At 42.8% G+C, this 21377-nt stretch overlaps 1 long non-coding RNA gene across 1 annotated transcript; it reads left to right on the plus strand.

Annotated features, from left to right (window-relative positions):
• Positions 1-2803: 2803 nt before the first annotated feature.
• Positions 2804-9738, plus strand: LOC135232319 (uncharacterized). Its single transcript, XR_010322871.1, has 3 exons — positions 2804-3396; positions 3710-3969; positions 9330-9738. It is a non-coding gene; the product is annotated as an uncharacterized LOC135232319 (long non-coding RNA).
• The last annotated feature ends 11639 nt before the right edge of the window (positions 9739-21377 follow it).

A 21377-nucleotide genomic window follows, 5' to 3' on the forward strand; every position in this document is an offset into this window, starting at 1 on the left:
AGCAACGGGTTTTGGTTTGGGTTTTCTTTAATGATCATAAGTAATCAGAACTCTGTGTCAGGTGAGGTGGAAAAAGAAAAACAAACAATAAAGCAATTAATATGCAAGCATCGCTTTCTCTACCTGTTATTCTGGAATCATGAGACCACATTGCTGCAATTTCCACTTACTGACTCTAACAAAGGAGGTTTATTTATTGAACAACATTAGGTTCCAGGAGCTGGGGTTGCAAAGGTGTGTGAGATGCAGTCTCTGCCTCAGGGGCTCCTGTCCAGTGGGGAGAGTGACAGGTGAACGGAATTATCATGAAGGGTGATCAGTGCGGGCACAAGAATGCCCAGCTATTTTCTGTCTGCTCTAACAACTTGCCTGGTGGGGGATGTTGGGGATTGTGTCTCTTAGCTAGAAATGGGATGTTGGTGGGGGTGGGGTAGTGTAAGTGCCATAATAGAAGTAGAACTAGGTTTGTATATGACATAGCTATTGGTTGCCATCAAGTTGGCTCCAACTCATGGTGACTCCATGCACAACAGAACCATTGTCCAGTCCCCATGCCATCTTCACAATTGCTGGCACGCTCAAGTCCATTGTTGCAGCCACTGTGTGTTTTGAGTGCCTTCCAACCTAGGGGGCTCATCTTCCAGCACCGTATTAGACAACATTTTGTTGATTTTTGTAGGGTTTTCATTAGCTAATTGTGAATTATGGTGTTGGCAAAGAATATTGAATATACCATGGACTGACAGAAGAACAAATGAATCTGTCTTGAAGAAATGCAGCCAGAGTGCTCTTTACAAGTCAGGATGGTGAGACTTTGTCTCACGTACTTTGGATATGTTATTGGGAGGGACCAGTCCCTAGAGAAGTATATCTTGCTTGGTAAAGTAGAGGGTCCAGAAAAAAGAGCAAGACCCTCAAGGACATGGATTGACATAGCGGCTGCAACAATGGGCTCAAACATAACAACAATTGTGCGGATGGTGCAGGACCGAGCAGTGTTTTGTTCTGCTGTACATGCGGTTGCTATGAGTCAGAACTGACTCAACGGCACCTAACAACAACAACAATTTTCAGAAGTAGATCCCCAGGCTTTTCTTCCTAGTCCGTCTTAGTCTGAAAGCTCTGTTGAAAGCTGTTCACCACGGGTGACCCAGCTGGTATTTGAAATACCAGCGGCATAACAACATGCAAGCCACCACAGTACGAGAAAACGCCAGGTGGCTTAAGAAGGCCTCCTGGAGGAGATATGTATCATCTGACATAGTCAGAGGGGAAAAGATCAGTGGGAACAGCATGCGCAAGACCAGGGGAGCTGCGAGTAGTAAGGGCTAGAGCAGGAGGGCCCCAAAGGCAGAACTAAGGACTTTGGGGAGTACCTAGATGGTGCAGATGGTTGATGCTCTCAACTGTTGGTAGTTGGAATCCACCTAGAGGTGCCTCAGAAGACAGGCCTGGATATCTACTTCTAAAAAATCAGCCTTTGGAAACTCTAGGGAGTGCAGTCTGCTTTGACACACATGGGGTTGCCATGAGTCGGGGTCAGTCTGATGGCGATTTTTTTTCTTCCCTCATTACTTTGGACCTTAAGCTGTATGTGATGGGGGAGGCGTCAGGGATTTTAGTGTCTGATGTCACATTGGGTAGCTACACATAAGACTGCGTAGTAAAGCACACCAGTGCATCCAATGCCAGTGTTCTCATTTGCTTTGAGTTACTGAAATTTTACGATGTGATTGGCTCAGGATTCTTCTGCTAAGGAAACCAGTTCCAATTGCCTGTTGAGTCACCTCCAGCTCATGGCAACCCCATGTGTGTCAGCATAGAACTGTGCTCCATAGGGTTTTCCATGACTGGTTTTTCAGAAGTAGATTGCTAGGCCTTTCTTCTGAGGCACCTCTGGGTGGACTTGAACCTTCAACCTTTCAGTTAGCAGCCAAGCTCCTTAACCATGTGTACCACCCAGGGACACCTTCTTCTACGGAAGGGCTGCTTATAAAGATCTGCTTGTTCCTTTCTGGGCCTGGAAAGCACTCAGACCTGCCACCATGCCCTGTCATCACACTTTGTGAGCCCGAGGACTCGCCTCCTGGAATGCTGACTCCTCAGGTGTGGCCCTTGTTCCCGTAAAGTGTAATCAACTGGAGACTCCAACAATAAAGAAAGTAGAAGCTCTTCCGCCCAGGTTTTTAACTGATGGAGAGAGAAAGCAAAACTCAGGACTAAGGGTGTGCCGGAAACCCTGGTGGCCTAGTGATTAAGAGCTATGGCTGCTAACCAAGAGGTTGGCAGCTTGAATCTACCAGGTGCTCCTTGGAACTCCTATGGGGCAGTTCTGCTCTGTCCTATAGAGTCGCTATGAGTCAGAACAGACTCGACGGCAATGGGCAAAGGCTAAGGATGTGCCAGCGAAGGTGCTTTTACTTTTTGCTATCTGGGCTGAGCTATTCCAGAAGAGCAAAATCATCCCATGTTTTCATGATACCAGCTTGAAGCTGATCTGGAGCGTTTTAGAGAGACAGCTTCTCCAACTCTCCAGAAATATGTCCTTGATGTAAGAGTTCTGGGAAAAAGAGACTTCATTCTTCTAAGCCTGCACAGTCTTCCATGTGTAGTGTAGTGCTTTGTCGCGCTCGTGTGGTTCCTCAAAAATATTTTTGACTGACTGAATGGATTAATTATAGGGTAGATTAATTAAGACAAGTGAACAAATGCCTCGAATGGCCAGTGTAGGCTCCAGGAATGTTACCGGGAAGGCCTGAGCCTGTAGATGTTGGCCAACAAGGTGAGGGAGATTAGAATTTGGGTCAGGGACAGCCTAGGGAAAGATATGCGGGGGCAAGAGGGGCAGGGAGGTGGCCAAGAGGATAGGAATTTCCACAGAGAGGAATTGGGCAATCAAGATGCGGGACTGAGAATCAGGCAAAAAGAATGAAAACACGAGGGGGTTTTCAGAAACAAATACAACCTCTATAGGGGTTAAGAGCTATGGTTGCTAACCAAAAGGTAGACAGCTTGGATCCACCAGCCACTCCTTGGAAACTCTATGGGGCAGTTCTACTCTGTCCCATAGGGTCATTGTAGACTGGACTGCAATGGGTTTGTTTGTTTTTGTGTGTTTATTGAGCATGGAGGGGAATGAAAGGAGAAAGGAGCAAAGAGAGGGAGGAAGCGAAAACGTGAAACAGAATTTGAAACTTGTCAGTAAGAGATCTACCTTTGTACAACTCGAGGACCCACCCAGGATTTTAAAGACGGCCAGGCGTTTATAAATCTTCTGACCCAACTGCCTCGTTTTACAGAAGAGGAAACTGCAGCTAAGAAGGGTTAGATACAGGTGACCAGCAGGAGACTGAAGAGGCTTCAGGAGCAGCGGACCAGGGTCCTGCTCTCCTCCAGGTAGCCTCCTCTGCCTTCTCTCTCTCCACTCTCCTCACCGACCCCTCGCTCCTTCTCAGCCCTCAGATAAGGAACAGGTGAACTCTGTCCATCCATCTGTGTGGAGCAGCACACGGTCATCATCCGAGATTTGGGAGGCAAACCTCCGCCCCAATCTTTGCTTTACCACTTACTGGCTGTGAGACCTTGCACAGATTACTTTCTCACTTGGTGTCTGTAAAATGGGAATTATAAAATACCTGCCTCCTAGGGTTATTGAGAGTCAAAATTGACTGGATAGCAACGGGTCTTTTTTTTTTTTTTTTTTTTTTAGGGTTATCATGAAGGAGCCCTGGTGGCACAAAAGGTTGTCAGCTGGAACTCACCCAGGCGTCACATGGGAGAAAGACCTGGAGGTCTGCTCCCATAAAGATGACAGCCAGAAAACCCTATGAGGCAGTTCTACTCTGTCACATGGGATTGCTGTGAGTCGGAATTGACTCCGTGGCTCCTAACAGCAACAACAGAGTTATTGTGAACATTAAGTGCGTCGATAACACATAAAGTGCTCAGAACAGAGGCTGCTGGCACCTAGTAAGTATTCCAAAAATGTCAATTATTATTGTACTTATATTACCTAGTTGGTGTGGCCAACCCAAGAGCACATTTCCCAAACACAATTAATCTAGTTCATTTCCCTCCTCAGAATTAAAATATGACAAGATCTTAGTTTTTTCAGAGTATAAAATGATACATGGTATCATTACAAATTTTTAAAACTGTATTTTAAAATGTAAAAGAGAAAGTAAAGATTACTCAAAGTCACAAGCCCAGAGATAGTCACTGTTAAAATTTCGGCAAACATAATTCTCAAGGAGTCCCTGGGGGTGAAAACTGTTAAGCACTCAGCTCCCAACCAAAAGGTTGGAGGGTTGAGTCCACCCAGAGGCTCCTCAGAAGAAAGGCCTGGCAATCTACTTCCAAAAAATCAGCCTTTAAAAACCCTCTGGAGCACAGTTCTACTCTGACACACATCGAGTTGCCGTAAGTCAGACTCAACGGCAACTGGTTTTTGGTTTTCATAATTCTTGATAGTTCTCTTGGCGCATCTATATGAATGGAATTTTCTATATTGCTGTTGTGTGCCATTAAATCAATTCTGACTAATATCAACTCTATAGGACAGAGTAGAACTGTTCCATAGGGTTTTCGAGGCTGTAGTCTTTACAGAAGCAGATTCCCACATCTTTCTTCCACAGAGCAGCTGGTGGGTTCGAACCACTGACCTTTCGATTAGCAACATATCAGGATACCGTTCTGTGAACTGCCTTTCTCGTTAAACAGAGACGTTGTGGACACCTTCCATGCCAATACTTATAGGTCCTGCATTATTTGTAAAGACCGCTAAGTATTTCATTGATGGCTACACTATAATTAATTAAAACTATGCCCTACTGGTCGTGTGACATCACTGATATTACAACATAAACCCCAAAGAATTACCACTCACAGTCAGCTCCAGGCCCTGTCTGACTATTTCCTTGGGACAATTGTTGAAATTTCTGGGAGGCTCTCATGACACATGATCCAGTAGAGTGACATATTCTAAGAACCCAGTCAGCTGGTTTGACAGGACTTAGGGGAATGTGGCTTTTGAAAGAGCTCAAAACCTCATTGTGGGAGGACAGGCAGGCCATTGGCCGGTTTGCAGAAGGACAAATATTTGGAGGTCATCTCTGCCCACAGGTTTTGATGCTAGCGTGTTCCCGTGCTAACAGGTAATTTTCCTGGTCAGAGAAGGGGATCCATGGGAGAATTTACTGACCTCTTTCTTAGACCACCAGTGCCCTACAATTTCTCTGAATTTCTAATGTTCGAATAAGTTTTCTGGGAAATCAGGTTAGGGAAGTTCAATTGGCTGAAAAGTGTCACGTAATTTTTGAGGAACCTTCCAAGGGTATTTTGCTCCAACTAGGGTTATGGAATTGACTCGACGGCACTGGGTTTTTGGGTTAGGGTTGGGGCAGATTTTTCTAGGCCCCAAACTTGCTTCATCACCTGACGAGTGATCCTCAGCATTTTCCTTAGCAGATGAAGCTGGGATGGGAGGCAATGAACAAGAGTGGTGACCGTGACACCCACCACCTTCTACTGGCCAGAAGGTGGTGAAAGATGAACAGAGGATGGGAAAGGAAGTAATGCAGGCTGACTGTGTCAAGGCTTGGCCAATTCATCTGAGGGGTGGAGGAAGGTGAGTGGGGACACACCTGGACCCCCAGCCTAAACCAGAGGTCGGCCACCTAGCTCTTTCACCCCTGACTACCTTCCTGACCATGTCAGATGTGGTTCTAGGTTGGAACATTCCACACACAGGCCTGATGTGGGTAAGGAGTGACCAGGAGGGATCAGTGCAATGTGCCATCTGCCTCTACTTTTAGTAATTCTTAACCTATGAGAAAAGCAGCAACATATGCTAACCTTTAGAGAGGTCTAGTATTGCCACTGGAGCCCTAGTTGTGCAGTGGTTAAGAGCTTGGCTGCTAACCGAAAGGCTGGCAGTTCGAATCCACCGCCCACTCCTTGGAAACCCTATGGGACATTTCTATTCTGTCCTATAGGGTCACTATTAGCCGGAATTGACTCAATGGCAAGGAGTTTGGTTTTGGTTTAGTATTGCCACCACCCATCTGTCAGTCTGTTGTACTGTGGTGGCTTGGGTGTTGCTATGATACTGGAAGCTATGCCACTGGTATTTCAAGTACGGACAGAGTCACTCAAGTTTCAGCAGAGCTTCCAGCCTAAGATAGACTAAGAAGAAAGGCCTGGCAATCTACTTCCAAAAAGTTGGCCAGTGAAAATCTTATGGATTACAACAGAAGATTGTACGATACAGTGCTGGAAGATGAGGCCCCTGGTTGGAAGACACTTAGAACACACGGTGGCTGAAACAATGGACTCCAGCGTACCAACAATGAAGAAAATGGCAAGGACTGGGCAACGTTTGGTTTTTTTGTACATGGGTCTCCACGAGTCAGAGTCGACTCCATGGCAACTAAGAACAATTATTGCCAGGGGCAGATCCAAGTGTATTTATGTGTATTAACCCATATAAACCTCACAACAGTCCTAGGGGATAGGTTCTCTCAGTGTTCCCATTTTATAACTGGTGGAACTGAGGCACAGAGGGTAAGCAGTTTGCTCAAGGTCACACATTGAGTAAATGGGAAAACTGATATTCAACCTCTATAGTTTGGTTTCAGGATTCTTTTATTTATGATTGTTTCTCTTCATTATGATGGTTCTATGATTCTGTCTTCAACCAGACGCTCCTGAAATAAAAACAGAAGCTGAGCCTATGTAAAGCTGCAGGAACATGAACATGTTAATGGGAGTTCTTGAGCCTGCTGGTCAAAGTGAAATGCTTAAGAGTGACCAAAAGCTGATTAAATAAAAGAGGATTGGAATGAGCCTGCCTGGCCTGTGACTGGGAAGGAGAAGGGCATCTTTAGGGCCAAAAAACCATGGGGATTCTAGCTGGTGATGCCATCTGATACATTGTATTAAAAATAGGAGGCACGAGGGCACCTCTGCTTTTGCTGTATGTCAATTCTCCCTCTTTTCCCTCTCCCTGCTTGTTTCTTTTCCCTCCTTCATAGGTTGCAACTGTTTTGTACCCACAGACATACACACTATCAATTTCTTTTGCATGCGCATGCTCTCTGTCTGTATGTGTATCAAACATACACAATTCTCCCTGTCATATTGTTAGTTTTTAAAATGTTATTAAGTTATCTTATTTAATACAGTTTACTCTTTTACTCTGTGCAATGTGTGTCCAAGGTCACGGAAAAATGATCCCAGTTGAGTCAAATAAGGTACTGAAGACTGCCAGGCACCCCATCCGGAGACCTGGGCCATGGCGTGATGCACCGAGAATTGAGAGACAGAGGTCCCCAGGGAGGGGACCAAAGAGTGGAGAGAGTCAACAAGCCATTGCGTAGTGGACAGGAAGCAAAGCAGGATGGCTGGGAGGGCTGGGCTGGAAAGGGGAGCAGGGTATACCCATTATGGTTACAATAGCGCGCATGTTGCATATCTGCCTATATCCAACTGGGCAGTCAACACGCCTTCTCCCCTGGCGGGAGGTTTTAATGATAATTCTGGTACTTTACCACCACCCGTCTCCATCTGCCAGTTTGTCCCACTGTGGTGGCTTGCATGCTTCTGGAAGTTATACCACCGGTATTTTAAACAGCAGCAGGGTTTCAGCAGAGCTTCCAGGCAGTCCAAAACAGACCAGGAAAAAAGGCCTCGTGATCTACTTCCAAAAATTAGTGAAAACCCCATGGATTACAACAGAACGTTGCCTGATATAGTGCTGGAAGATGAGCCCTCTAGGTTGGAAGGCACTCAGAATACTCAGTGGCCGCAACAACAGACTCAAGCACACCAACTGTTGTGAAAATGGTGCAGGACGGGGTAATGTTTCATTCTGTCATACGTGGGGTCACCATGAGTGGAGGTGACTCAATGGCAACTAACAACAACGTGGTACTTTCATTTGACACAAGCTCACTCACCAAAGACGTTTCCTTTATCTTCTTTTTGATGGGTGTATGTGAGTGTGTGTGTGAGTGTGTGTACAAGTGCGTGTGTATGCTCGCTCATCAGACGTGTTATTACCCATTTCCAGCAACCTCTTGAAATTAAAACCATTGCCGTCCTGACCTTTGGGGAAGTAGTTTCCTGTCTTACTTCACCCTGTCCACACCCACCCCTTGGTTCCTCACTTCAAACCCCTCCCTTCACAGCCACCCAGCTTGAGGTTTTCCCAACTCTCCCACAGAATTCCACAGTGTCTCCCTTTCACATAATCAGGAGAAATATCCAAGAGGAAATTCTGAGCTCCATGACCCACATTCATCAATTGTTCACCTTAGTAACAATTTGGGTTTTCTGTTTCCAAATGTCTTTATGACCTTATCCCCTTAATCACCCTTTCCAAAAACACCAGCCTCTTGAGAAACAGTAAGTTCAGGCAAAAATACAGAAATAATTTTTTGGAATAAAGAAGGATTTCTTTCCCAGGATTCTAGAACTACCCAGGATGTCCAGAGTGGATTTAAGGCTGTTTACAAGAGTCTGTAACATACAAGGAACCCCAGTTGTCATTTAGCTTGGCCCCTTATTTACTGGTATCACTGTATATATATATATATATATATATATATATATATATATATATATATATAATTGAGCCTATTCCAACTCATAGTGACTCTGTAGGACGGAGTAGAATTGTCCCATAGGGTTTCCAAGGCTGTAATCTTTACAGAAGCAGGCTGCCACATCTTTCTCCTTGGAGCATCTGGTGGGTTTGAACCACTGACCTTTCAATTAGCAACTGAGGGCTTAACCACTGTGCCACTAGGGCTCCTGTGCTTATATAGTCCCCTGTTGGTTTATTGTATACCTCTCCCCTCACCCCAACTTGAATGTGAGTTCCATTGGAGCAGGAACCATATCTGTTTTGTTCCCTCTTGCACCCTCAGTATCTAGCTTGATGTCTGAGATGTAGTAGATGCTTAGTAAATATTAGTGAATGACTGAAAGAATAAATTTTAGCTCTAAGCTATCTAGGCCAGTATTGCACAGTTAAACAGTATTTCCAGGGAGGGGTGTTATGGATTAAATTGTGTCCCCCCAAAATGTGTAGCAGCTTGGCTAGGCCATAATTCTCAGTATTGTGTGGTTGTCCTCCAGTATTTTGTGATCCGATGTGATTTTCCTACGTGTTGTAAATCCTAATCTCTGCCTGTGGTTAACAAGGCAAGATTAGGTTTTACTAAAGATGATTAGGGTGAGATGCAACACCCTTACTCAGGCTGCAGCCCTGATTCGATGTAAGGGGAGTTTCCCTGGGGTGTGACTTGAATTACCTTTTATCTTAAAAGAGCTAAAATGAGAGAGAAGCAAGCAGAGAGATGGGAGCTAATGCCACCAAAAAGAAGAGCCAGCAGCAAGTGCATCTTTTGGGCCTGGGTTCCTGTGCTGAGAAGCTCATAGACCAGGGCAAGATTGAGGACAAGGACCTTCCTCCAGGGCTGACAGAGAAAGAAAGCCTTTCCCTGGAGTTGGCACCCTGAATTGAGACTTCTAGCCTCCTAGACTATGAGGGAATAAATTTCTCTTTGTTAAAGTCATCAACTTGTGGTATTTCTGTTATAACAGCACTAGATAACTAAGACAGATACCAATATCAATAATGCATTGTATAGATAGCTAGCTGTGGCCAACACTGGCAGTTCTCCACACAAATCTGTACAGGGCTTTCTGAGCAGTTAGACTACATTTCCCAGCCTCTCTTGCAGTTTGGTATGGTCAAGTGACTAAATTCTAACCAATGGGATCAGTGTGAAGAAGTAATAGGCACCATTTCCAAACCTGGGTCATAAAGCGCTTCGTGTGAGCTCCTCTACACTGTCCTGTTCCAACCAGCTGTATGAAGAACCCCCAAGGAAACCTTGAAACCATGTACTGAAAATGGCAGAGCCACTGTCCATCTAAGTCCTTGAATGACTACATGTAGCACACTGCCTGCCTAAGTGGATATTGACTCTGTCACTTTGTTTAAGTGAATTTTATTCTATGCCTAAGACAAAACTTGATCCAAAATATATACACATATATATATTCTTTTACCAAATTATCTGTCACACTTCCAATGCGCTAGGTCCTGTTATAAGTTATTTACACATATTGACTCATAATTATCCTAATGATCCTATGAGTCAGATATATCCCTGGCCCCATTTTACAGAGGAGGAAACTGAGGTACAGAGAATTTAATTAACTTAGCAAAGGTCAAATAAATTGGAAGCAGCAGAGCCAGAATTCAGATCAGATAGACTAACTTTAGAGTCCATCGCTAGTGTTCTGTTTCTCTGATAGAGTCACATTAAACTCTTCGCTGATGTATGAGCAAATTAGCTAACTCGATAAATCAAATTTCAATCTTTTCTGACATGCCTGTGATTCCTAGGGCTATGTGAAGTACTTCAGAACTTGACATGATATGATACCAAACAGGTTTCGTGGGAGCTTCCAGACTAAGAAGAAAGGCCTGGGAATCTACTTACAAAAATCAGCCAATAAAAACCCTATGGATCAGAATGGCCTGTCCAAAACTGGTCATAGGGATGGTGCAAGACAGGCAACATTTTGTTCCATCATGCATGGGGTCATCATGAGTCGGGGGAAGTTCAATGGCAGCAAACAAAAACAAGACACTTTCTCAACCAGTGCTTGGTACATGTAGGTCTAGCAGTTTAATCTTGGGTGTTCTATTATCGCTGAGGTTCCTCCTTTTGTTTTATCTGTTTTGTACAGGGATATGGAAGCAGTGATAACATTTCGATACATGATGAGTGAGGTATATATATCTAGGCTGTAGATGGAAAGAAGAGCTTTAATTGATGATTTGCCAAGATGTTATCTGCAAGGTGGGGAAATAAACCCATTTATTGTCTTAGTTTGCCTAGCAAATTCATGTGCCACAGCCTGGAGAAGGTTAGGAAACACAGCCCTAGAAGATCTCTTGATCTTTGAATCACACCCTAGTGATCTAATTTAATTAATTAAGTTTACAAAGAGGTCTCGCTGCCTTAGCCACTTGTGACCTGTGTCATTCACGGAGCCCATACCCTGCCTGGCATCCTGCATATGTGAGGCTACTCAGTACTATTTCCTTACTCTCTTCGTGGCTCTAATGGGGTGTTGCTTATACCAGGTTAAGGCCCAGTGGAGTAAGGGCCTCTTATAAGGCAGGGGTTGGGAAACTGCGGCCCATGGCCAAATCTAGTCCACTTTCTGTTTTACTGGAACACAGCCACACTCCTCCGTTTAGTGTTGGCTGTGGCTGCTTTCTCACTACAGTGGCAGAGTTCAGTAGTTGCAAAAGAGAGCACATGGTCCCAAAGCCCTTTTGTGAAGGATAGCTATCTAACACCTCACAGAAAAAGTTTGCCAAGTCCTGTTATAAGTGTTGGGGCCCTGGTGATGCAGTGGTTAAGAATTTGGCTGCTAACCAAAAGGTCAACAGCTCGAATACACCAGCTGCTCCTCGGAAACCTTATGGGACAGTTCCACTCTGTCCTATAGGGTCACTACGAGTCGGAATCGACTTGATGGCAATGGGTTTTTTGGTTTTGGTTATAAGGGTTAGGGAGAGGAAAGGATAAAGAAATAGGTGGGTGTCTGATTGTGGGAGCCCTTGAATGAGTGGCCAGGTGTTTGGGCTTTATCCTTTAGTTCCAGTGGAGTCACCTAGGCCCCCTCATCAAGAAAGTGCTGTGATGACAGAAGGGTGCTTTAGGAGGATTGTGCTGGCTTCCATATAAAAACCAGGAAATGGGTGGGTGGGGGGACAGAAGGCAGAGAGCATGGTTAGGAGGTGGCTTCACTTATTCATAGTGAGGCAGCTAAAGCTATTAGATATCTACCAGCATTCAAGCCCTTACCTTCCTTAGTGGCAAGGCCCTAATTTTGTTCAGGTCTTTTCCTTGTGACCCAGGAGGGGATGACCTCATCCCTGGCTCCAAGGTAAACCCTTGACAACAATTGGTTTAGGGATATACTGCCTTTGTGATTGTAGCATCTGGGTGTGGTGCCTGGGATTGCCACAGCCATCTTCCTTCCAGCCTGAGCCATTGAGTCAGGACACCAGTCAGGTGGGGCCAAGAGAACTGCATGGAGGTGGAGACAGAGTCATCCCACCTGCACATTTCTTTTATGTGAACTTCCTTGTGGTTTACGTCAATTTGAGGGGGAATTTTCTGTTTCTCCAAAAGCATCCTGATCCAAGGCCTGAAAGTGGATAAGAATAGTGAATTCACAAAAGAAGCGACAGGAACAAGAGATTCTGTGAAAGAGTCAAGGGGATGAGACCAGACTTGAATCTGGGCTCTGGGAAAGACAGAAGAATGAAACATGGCCCTGAGGTTTTTACTCGGTGACTGGGAACACAAAAGACCATTGACAGGAATGGGGAAATGATGGGCGTGGTCCACATTCTCTGATATGAGCAAGTCATTGTCCAGTAAGTGAGCCAAAAGGGGATCTGCTTTGCATATTGCTACCAAACCAAAACCAAACCTGTTGCCACTGAGTCAATTCCAGTCCATAGCGACCCTAGAGGACAGAGCAGAACTGCCCCATAAGGTTTCCAAGGAATGGCTGGTGGATTTGAACTGCCAACCTTTTGGTTAGCAACCCTATCATTTAACCACTGCACCATCAGGGCTCCATATTGCTACATTGAACCAAAAAACCCAACCTGTTGCCGTCGAGTTGATTCCGACTCATAGTGACCCTATATAACAGAGTAGAATTGCCCCATAAGATTTCCAAGGCTGTAAATCTTTAGGGAAGCAGACTACCACATCCATCTCCTGCACAGTGCCTTGTAAATTCAAGCTGCTGACCTTTCAGTTAACAGCTGAGCCCCTAACCACTGCGCCACCAGCCTCGTTTACTCTGCTCTAAACACGTGAATATGAGATAAAATTTATTTGATTCTGCAACATTGTAGCTGAGGGTAAACATTCCAGGAAGGCACAGTTATACACAATATTTGTTTTTTATTATAGATGTTTAAATGGTAGGAAAAACATAGTGTTTCATAGCACTTGCAAGATTGGAATACAATAACTTTCTTCCAGAATTCAAATACCTACATATTTTAGGGTGAGAGTGAAGAATGTTCTTCTAAAACCAAAAGCCACTGAATTTATAGTAGAAAAGAATTCATTGAAAGTTACATTAACCAAAACTAAATCAGTTGCCATTGAGTCAATTCCAATTCATCGTGACTCTTTGTGTGTCGGAGTAGAACTGTGATCCGTAGGGCTCCCAATGGCTGATTTTTTGGAAGTAGATCACTAGGCCTTTCTTCCAAGGCACCTCTGGGTGGACTAGAAGCTCCAATGTTTCACTTAGTAAATGAGTTCATTAACCATTTTCACTACCCAAGGAATCCATATAGAAAATAGATAGCTAGATGGATAGATAGATAGGTAGATATAGATAAATAGATATAGAAAGATAAATAGATAGGTGATAGATATAGATGACAGATAGATATAAATAAATATAAACCCATTGCCGTTGAGTTGATTCCAAATCATAGTGACTGTTTTAGTCATCTAGTGCTACTGTAACAGAAATACCATAAGTGAATGGCTTTAACAAAGAGAAATTTATTCTCTTACTGTCTAGTAGGCTATAAGTCCAAATTCAAGTTGTCAGCTCCAGGGGAAGGCTTTCTCTCTCTATCGACTCTGGAGGAAGGTCCTTGTCATCAGTCTTCCCTTGGTCTGGGAGCATCGCAGCATAGGAACCTCAGGTCCAAAGGACACACTCTGCTCCTGGTGCTGCCTCTTGGTAGTATGAGGTCCCCAACTCTCTGCTTGCTTCTCTTTCATTTTGTCTCTTGTAAGATAAAAGGTGGTGCAGGCCACACACCCCAGGGAAACTCCCATTACGTTGGATCAGGGATATGGCCTGAGCGAGGGTGTTATATCCCACCCTAGTCCTCTTTAAAAGCACAGGCAGAGATTATCACAAAATGGAGGACAAGCACACATGGCCTAAGCAAGTTGACACATATTTTGGGGACACACAATTCAGTCCATTACAGTGATCCTATAGGACAGTGTAGAACTGCCCCACAGAGTTTCTAAGGAGTGCCTGGTGGATTTGAATTGCTGACCTTTTGGTTAGCAACCATAGCACTTAACCACTACACCACCAGGATTTCCATAAATAGATATAGATAGATAGATAAATAGGTAGATGATATAGATGACAAATAGATATGGACAGATATAGTTAGACTATAGATAGATAGAGCGGTAGATAGAGATATAGTCACCTGATTTATCAGAAGGGTGACACAGCAGTGCAGTGGGGGAAAGGAAGGTCTTTTCAATAAATGGCGCAAGGGCAATTGTATATCCATTTCACACCATATACAAAAAAGTAAGTCCAGATGGATTGCAGATCTGAATGTGAAGATTTTAGAAAAATAAAACAAAACAAATAGAAGAGATCTTCATGACCTTGACGTAGGACAGTTTGCTTAAATGGGACATTAAAAAATGCTAGCCATAAAAAAAAAAAAAAGTAAAATTATATAAAATGAGGAACTTCTGTTCATCAAGACACCATTAAAAGAGTGAATAAGCAACACACAGGCTGGAAGAAAATGTTTTCAGTTCATATATCTGACAAAGAACTTTTATCTAGAATCTGTTAAGAATTCCTACAAAATCAATAGGAAAAACAATACAATAGAAAGATGGGCAAAACATTTGAAGAGATACTTCATAAAAATTTATTGCCAATGGCCAGCCAATAATCACATGCAAAAGGAACTCAATTCCATTAGTCATCAGGGGAATTCAAATTAAAACCATGATGTGGTACATCTACATATCCACCAAAACCCATTGCCATCTAGTCAATTCCGTTTCCTAGTGACCCTATAGAACAGAGTAGAACTGTCACCACAGTGTTTCCAAGGCTGTAAATCTTTAGGGAAAAGGGAAGCAGATTGCCACATCTTTCTGTCTTGGAACAGCTGGTGGGTTCGAACCACAGACCTTTCTGTTAGCAGCTGAGCATTTAACCATTGTGTGACCAGAGTTCCTGTATATCCACCAGAAGGCTGAAAATGAAAGAAACATAAAAATACCAAATACTGGCAAAAATGTGGAGCGACTGGAACTCTCATACACTCCTGGTGGCAGTGTGAATTGGTACAACCACTTTGGAAAACTGCCTGTGAGTTTTCCAGCAATTCCACATTATGGCCCAGAAATCCCAAGTAGTCCAAGCTGCACTCAAAGCGTGGGCAAAAAACAAGGCTCCAGGAACTGATGGAATACCATTTGAGATGTTTAAACAAACAAATGTAATGCTGGAAGTGCTCACTCATCTGTTCCAAGAAATTTGAAAGATAGTTATCTGGTCAATCAACTGGAAGAGATCCATATTCGTGCCCATACCAAAGAAAGGTGATCCAAAGAATGAGGAAGTTATCGAACAGTATCATTAATATCACACTCCAGCAAAATTTTGCTGAAGATTATAAAAAAATGGTGGCAGCAGGGAATTGCCAGAAATTTCAAACCAGATTCCGAAGAAGATGTGAAACCGGGGCTATCATTGCTGATGTCAGATGAATCCTGGCTGAAACCAGAGAATACCAGAAAGATGTTTACCTGTGTTTTATTGACTACGCAAAGGCATTTGATTGTGTGAATCATAACAAATTATGCATAACATTGCAAAGAATGGGAATTCTAGAACACTTAATTGTGCTCATGAGGAACCTGTACATAGATCAAGAGGCAGTTGTTCAAACAGAACAAGGGGCTACTGCGTGGTTTAAAGTCAGGAAAGGTGTGCGTTAGGGTTGTATCCTTTCACATACTTATTAAATATGTATAAAAACCAAAAAACCAAACTAGCTGCCATTGAATCAATTCCAACTCATAGTGACCCTATAGGACAAAGTAGAACTGCCCCATAGGGATTTCCAAGGAGCACCTGGTAGATTTGAACTTCTGGTTAGCAGCTGTAGCTCTTAGCCACTATGACACCAGGGTTTCCTCAACCTGTATGCTGAGCAAATAATCTGAGAAACTGGACCATATGAAGGAGAATGCAGTATCAATATTGGAGGAAGACTAATTAACAACACCTGTGATATGCAGCTGACACAATCTTGCATGCTGAAAGTAAAGAAGACTTGAAGCACTTAGTGATGAAGATCAAAGACTATACAGCCTTCAGTGTGGATTACACCTCAACATATGCATAACAAAAAACCTCACTACTGGACCAACAAGCAACATCATGACAAACATAGAAAAGATTGACGTTGTCAAGGATTTCATTTTACTTGGATCCGCAATCAACACTCATGGAAGCAGCAGTCAAGAAATCAAAGAACATATTGCAGTGGGCACATCTGCTGCAAAAGATCTCTTTAAAGATGTCACTTTGAGGACTATGGTGTGTCTGACCGAAGCCATGGCATTTTCAATTGCCTCACATGCATGTGAAACCTGGACAATGAATAGGAAGGACCAAAGAATTAATGCCTTTGAATTATGGCATTGGCGAATGAACAAATCTGTCTTGGAAGAGGTACAGCCAGGATGCTCCTTAGAAGCAAGGATAGCGAGACTTACTTCACGTGCTTTGGACATGTCATCAGCAGGGACCAGTCCCTGGAGAAGGACATCATGCTTGGTAAAGTAGAGGGTCGGCAAAAAAGAGGAAAACCCTCAACAAGGTGGATTGACACAGTGGTTGCAACAATGGGCTCAAATATAGAGGATTGTGAGGATGGTGCAGGACCAGGCAGTGTTTCTTTCTGTTGTACGTAGGGTCTCTGCGGAACTGACTCGACTGCATCTAACAAAAACAACGTATATATACCAGAGATTCAGCAGTTCTACTCCCAGGTATATAAACCATGTGGAAATCAGTTCAGAGGCTTATTGAAAGACATGTACTAGAATATCTACGGCATTGCTAGTCAGGTTGGCCCCCATTACCTGGAAAAATAAAAATATGCAGACAAACAGACTGCCAGTGGAAATTGTTCAACCCAGGGAAATATCAGCACACTACACTGTTTCAATAGTATTAAACTTTGAAGTGTGTTGAGTAACAGCACTCAATCAATTATTTAAATGTAGTGACCTGGCCTGCTGTGTGCAGAGTAGAACTGCTCCTTAGGTTTTCAAGGCTGTGACCTTTTGGAAGCAGATCGCCAGGCCTGCTGCTTCCAAGGTACCTGTGTGTGGGTTTGAATCTCCAATATTTTGGCTAGTAGTTGAGCATGTAGCGTAGGGCTTAAGAGGATGGGCTCTGAAGTCAATCTTTGCTTGCATCCTGAGGCCTTAACTTACTAGCAACATGACTTTGACCAAGTTACCTAATTTTCTGTGCCTCCATTTCTTCATCTGTAAAGAGGAGTTAATAATAGCAGTATTTTCCCCATAGAGTTTTTGGGAGAACTCAAAGAATTAATACACATGAATCACTCAGAACGTTGCTCAGCATGTATAAATACGCATAAAATAGTTTATACTGTGTGTTAAGTTTCTGCCAAGGGCTCTAGTGGTGTGGTACGGCGCTAAAACAGATTCAACTACAAAAATACCGTGCTTGGATTAGAATCAAAGAGGTAAGAAAATACATAAACTAATTTACAAATACTCAATAAAATATAACTGAAGCTATAGAGCCTATAAAGGGTTCAGGCTGCTTGTTTATTTTCTGGCCATTCAATGGCTTGCATGTGTATCTCTGACAAACAAAGTTGTTTATTTGTGTCTTTTGTTTTACTCATAAACATAATAACTCATGTTATTATGTCTCAATCTTCAAGTTTTTAAGGGCAAGGTGGGTGTTGAGTCATCTCCGCATTCTCGGTAATGCCTGCCATATACAGTAGGCACTCGGTGAATGTTCAGTAAAGAGGGAAAGTTATGATTTACAGTGTGCTCTTCGGTCTGGTTAGAAACTAAACCAGGTAATTTTTTTGTTATCTTTTTTTTTTTTCAATTTGACTAAAGAACAGACAAAAATACTTGAGGTATGCAAAGAGGGATTGCTTTGCACTAGAAAGTTGTTTGTTCTAAAGTTAGCAAAGAACGAGGCACCTTTCTTTAAAAGAACATGGTTTATCCAAAATATATATTTATCGAATTGTCCCCAAATAAGTTGTAAGTTATCCTATGTAAGGAACTTCTGCTTTATAGTAGCTCGATATGTACCCACAGGAGGGAACCAGATGAATGAAAAAGAACTGATGTCAGGATATTCAATGTGCAAATTAAAAAAGACAAGGAACTCTAGTTAATTTTGACCCCAGGGAAAATTCCAGACTTGCTATGTTCATCAAATTATACCATCAACCCAATAAAAGTCTCATTGACAATTACTTTTAACTTTTAAGGTAGAAAGAAAAATTGCAACTGTTGACAGCAGTTTTTAACTCAACCATAACAGTAATAGTCTGGCTGGGTTTACAGCCCTCAGACACTAAGATGATTTAAATAAACTATCTCTTGGCACCGTTAATAGCGATACATGAATTTATTGCACTAGGCATTGTGCTAAGAGGCTGCCTTATTGAATCCTTACCCCATTTTATCCTCAAGGAATCAAGCTCCCAAAATTAAATTATGTACCTACCCAAGGTCATTCAGCTAATAAGACTGGAATTTGGGTCTGACCAACTCCAGGTCTTTAATAAAGCAATGTCCCACTCTTCATAAATATATGTATATTTCTCACTATGGCTAGAACATTTTTCTTTCATATTCGCCTGGAATGAAGCAAGTCTTAGAGCAACAGATCCCCTAAGTGGGACAAAAACAAACAAGCAAACAAAAAAACCCATTGCTGTTAAGTCAATTTTGGCTCACAGCGAACCTATAGGACAGAGTATAACTGCCCCATATGGCTTCCAAGGCTGTGAATCTTTACGGAAGTAGACTGCCACATCACTGTCCAGCCTAAATAGGATGGGTACATTCAAACATGGTTTTTTTTTTCTGTCTTATTTTGACCTTTTCCTCTAGATATCTGGGTCAATTTTAATCAAGTTTTTAAGTCTTCAAGCACCTTCAGTGCCCTAGAAAGAGATGATTAAATTTGATTTCCTATACGTTGGCATTCACAGCTCACCCCAAGCTTGCTAAGTCAGCTATGTCCTGGAAGAAAGAGAGATGAGTGATGTTTGCTGTGGTGGGTATTAGTTCTTTCTTCATTCAGGCTTAATGTGGCATTTAAAAAAATTCTCATTACAACAAAAAAGTTCTTCCCTTCATCTGTTTCAGGTATGTAACTTTTGTTGTCTACTGATCAGCTTCTCCATGATGAAGTCTCTCTCTCTCTTTTCTCTTGTTTCTCCATGCAGATCACTGAGACGAAACCAGCTTTTCATTCCTCCCGTTTCAAAACCATGTATTTGTTGTGTCTTGTCAAAGGCTGGGAGGAAACCCTGGTGGCGTAGCGGTTAAGTGCTATGGCTGCTAACCAAATGGTCAACAGTTCAAATCCACCAGGCACTCCTTGGAAACTCTATGGAGCAGTTTTACTCTGTCCTATAGGGTCGCTATGAGTCGGAATGGACTCGACGGCACTGGGTTTGTTTTTGGGTTTGGTCAAAGGCTGGAGGCTTGATCTCAAGACAAGCAGCCAGAGTTTCCAATGAAGAAACCCTGATGCTGAGAGGGAAAGCCTAGGTTTCGGGGATTTTGACAGTCACCAGTAACCCTGAAAATCCTTACCAAAAGGCCATTCTTATAGAGATGCACAGATTTTACTTGCAACAGTGTGTTCAATTCAGTTCTCAGAAGGGATAAATATAAATTGGGATTGTTCTTGTAAGCTTTCCAAGGTCCAAACGTTTTTACCTATTTCATGTCTCTAGAAGCATAAACCCACCGCCATGGATTCGATTCCAACTCATGGCAGCTCTGTGTCAGAGTGGAACTGTGCTGTACAGCTTTTTCAGTACTGTGATCTATGGCAGCAGATCACCAGGCCTTTCTTCCGCAGAGCTGTTAGGTGGATTTGAATGAGGGCTTCTAGCCTCAGCTGAGAATTTGCACTTCTAACAAGTTCCCAGTTGATGCGAATGCTGCTGGAGATAAGAATCTCCCGGGAATCTTGTTAAAATGTAGATTCTGTTTCAGCATATCTGGGATGGAAATGCAAATTATCAGCAGAGTTTTGAACGGAAAGAACAGTTCGAAGCCCTGATTTAAACTACCAACCTTTTGGTAGCTGCCGCCCAGGAACCTGTGAAAGCACAAATAAGGGGTTAATTTGGTCCATTTATTCTTTTGTAATAGCATCGCTTAGCATCACATAGACACAAACCCTCAGCTGTTTTGTCAGAGGTCATGAACAAACTGATCATGCTCCCACATGATAGGGCCTGTGCTAGGAGTGAGATGAGCCAACAATAAGGAAACGTTAAATAAAACAAAATTACTAGATTCAGTCGTTTGGTTCTCTTTCAAGTACAGGCTGAAATTAGTTGTTCAAACACACCTCATTCCTGACATTTGTATTTGGCCTTTGGTATGGATTGAATTGTGTCCCCCCAAAATGTGTGTTAACTTGGCTGGGCCAAGATCCCCAGTAATGTGTGGTTGTTGTTGTCCACCATTTTGTGATCCGATGTGATTTTCCTATGTGTTGTTAATTAGGCAGGATTAGAGGCAGTCATATTAATGAGACAGAACTTAATCTATAGGATCAGGTTGTATCTTGAGTCCATCTCTTTTGAAATATAAAAGAGAGAATGGAGCAGAGAGGAGAGGGGCCTCATTAACACCAAGCAAGAGGAACCAGAAGCCGAGTGCATCCTCTGGCTAGGGGTCCCTGTGCTGAGAAGCTCCTAGACCCAAGGGAAGTTTGATAGCTAGAGTTTTCCCCAAGAGCCAACAGAGAGAGAAAGGCTTCCCCTGAAGCTGGTGCCCCAAATTCAGACTTCTAGCCTCCTAAACTGTGAGAGAATAAACTTCTGTTAAAGTAATCCACTTGTGGTATTTCTGTTATAGCAGCACTAGATGACTATGACAGCCTTATTCACTGAAGAGAGTTATCATTTCCTTAAAGTCTATAAAAGTCCCTGGCCACACAATAATTGAGCTGGATTTTTAAAAAAGTTATAGTTTATTTATTTGGAAGAGGTAACTATATTCACAGAGCTCAAAAATCAGAAGATACAAAAGGTTATACAGTAAAATTCTCCCTCCAGGAATTGAATTTCCCTCCCCAGAGGCAGCAAGTTTTCTATGCACCCCTCAGATGAGTTTTTGCATATACTTGCAAATATGCATCTGTATTTTTTCTTTCCAGAAAAAATGCAAAATTTGTAGCTGGGAGGATATGTAGTGTCTGTAATG

The sequence above is a fragment of the Loxodonta africana genome, chromosome 9 (assembly GCF_030014295.1).
Source record: "Loxodonta africana isolate mLoxAfr1 chromosome 9, mLoxAfr1.hap2, whole genome shotgun sequence".
NCBI lineage: Eukaryota > Metazoa > Chordata > Mammalia > Proboscidea > Elephantidae > Loxodonta > Loxodonta africana.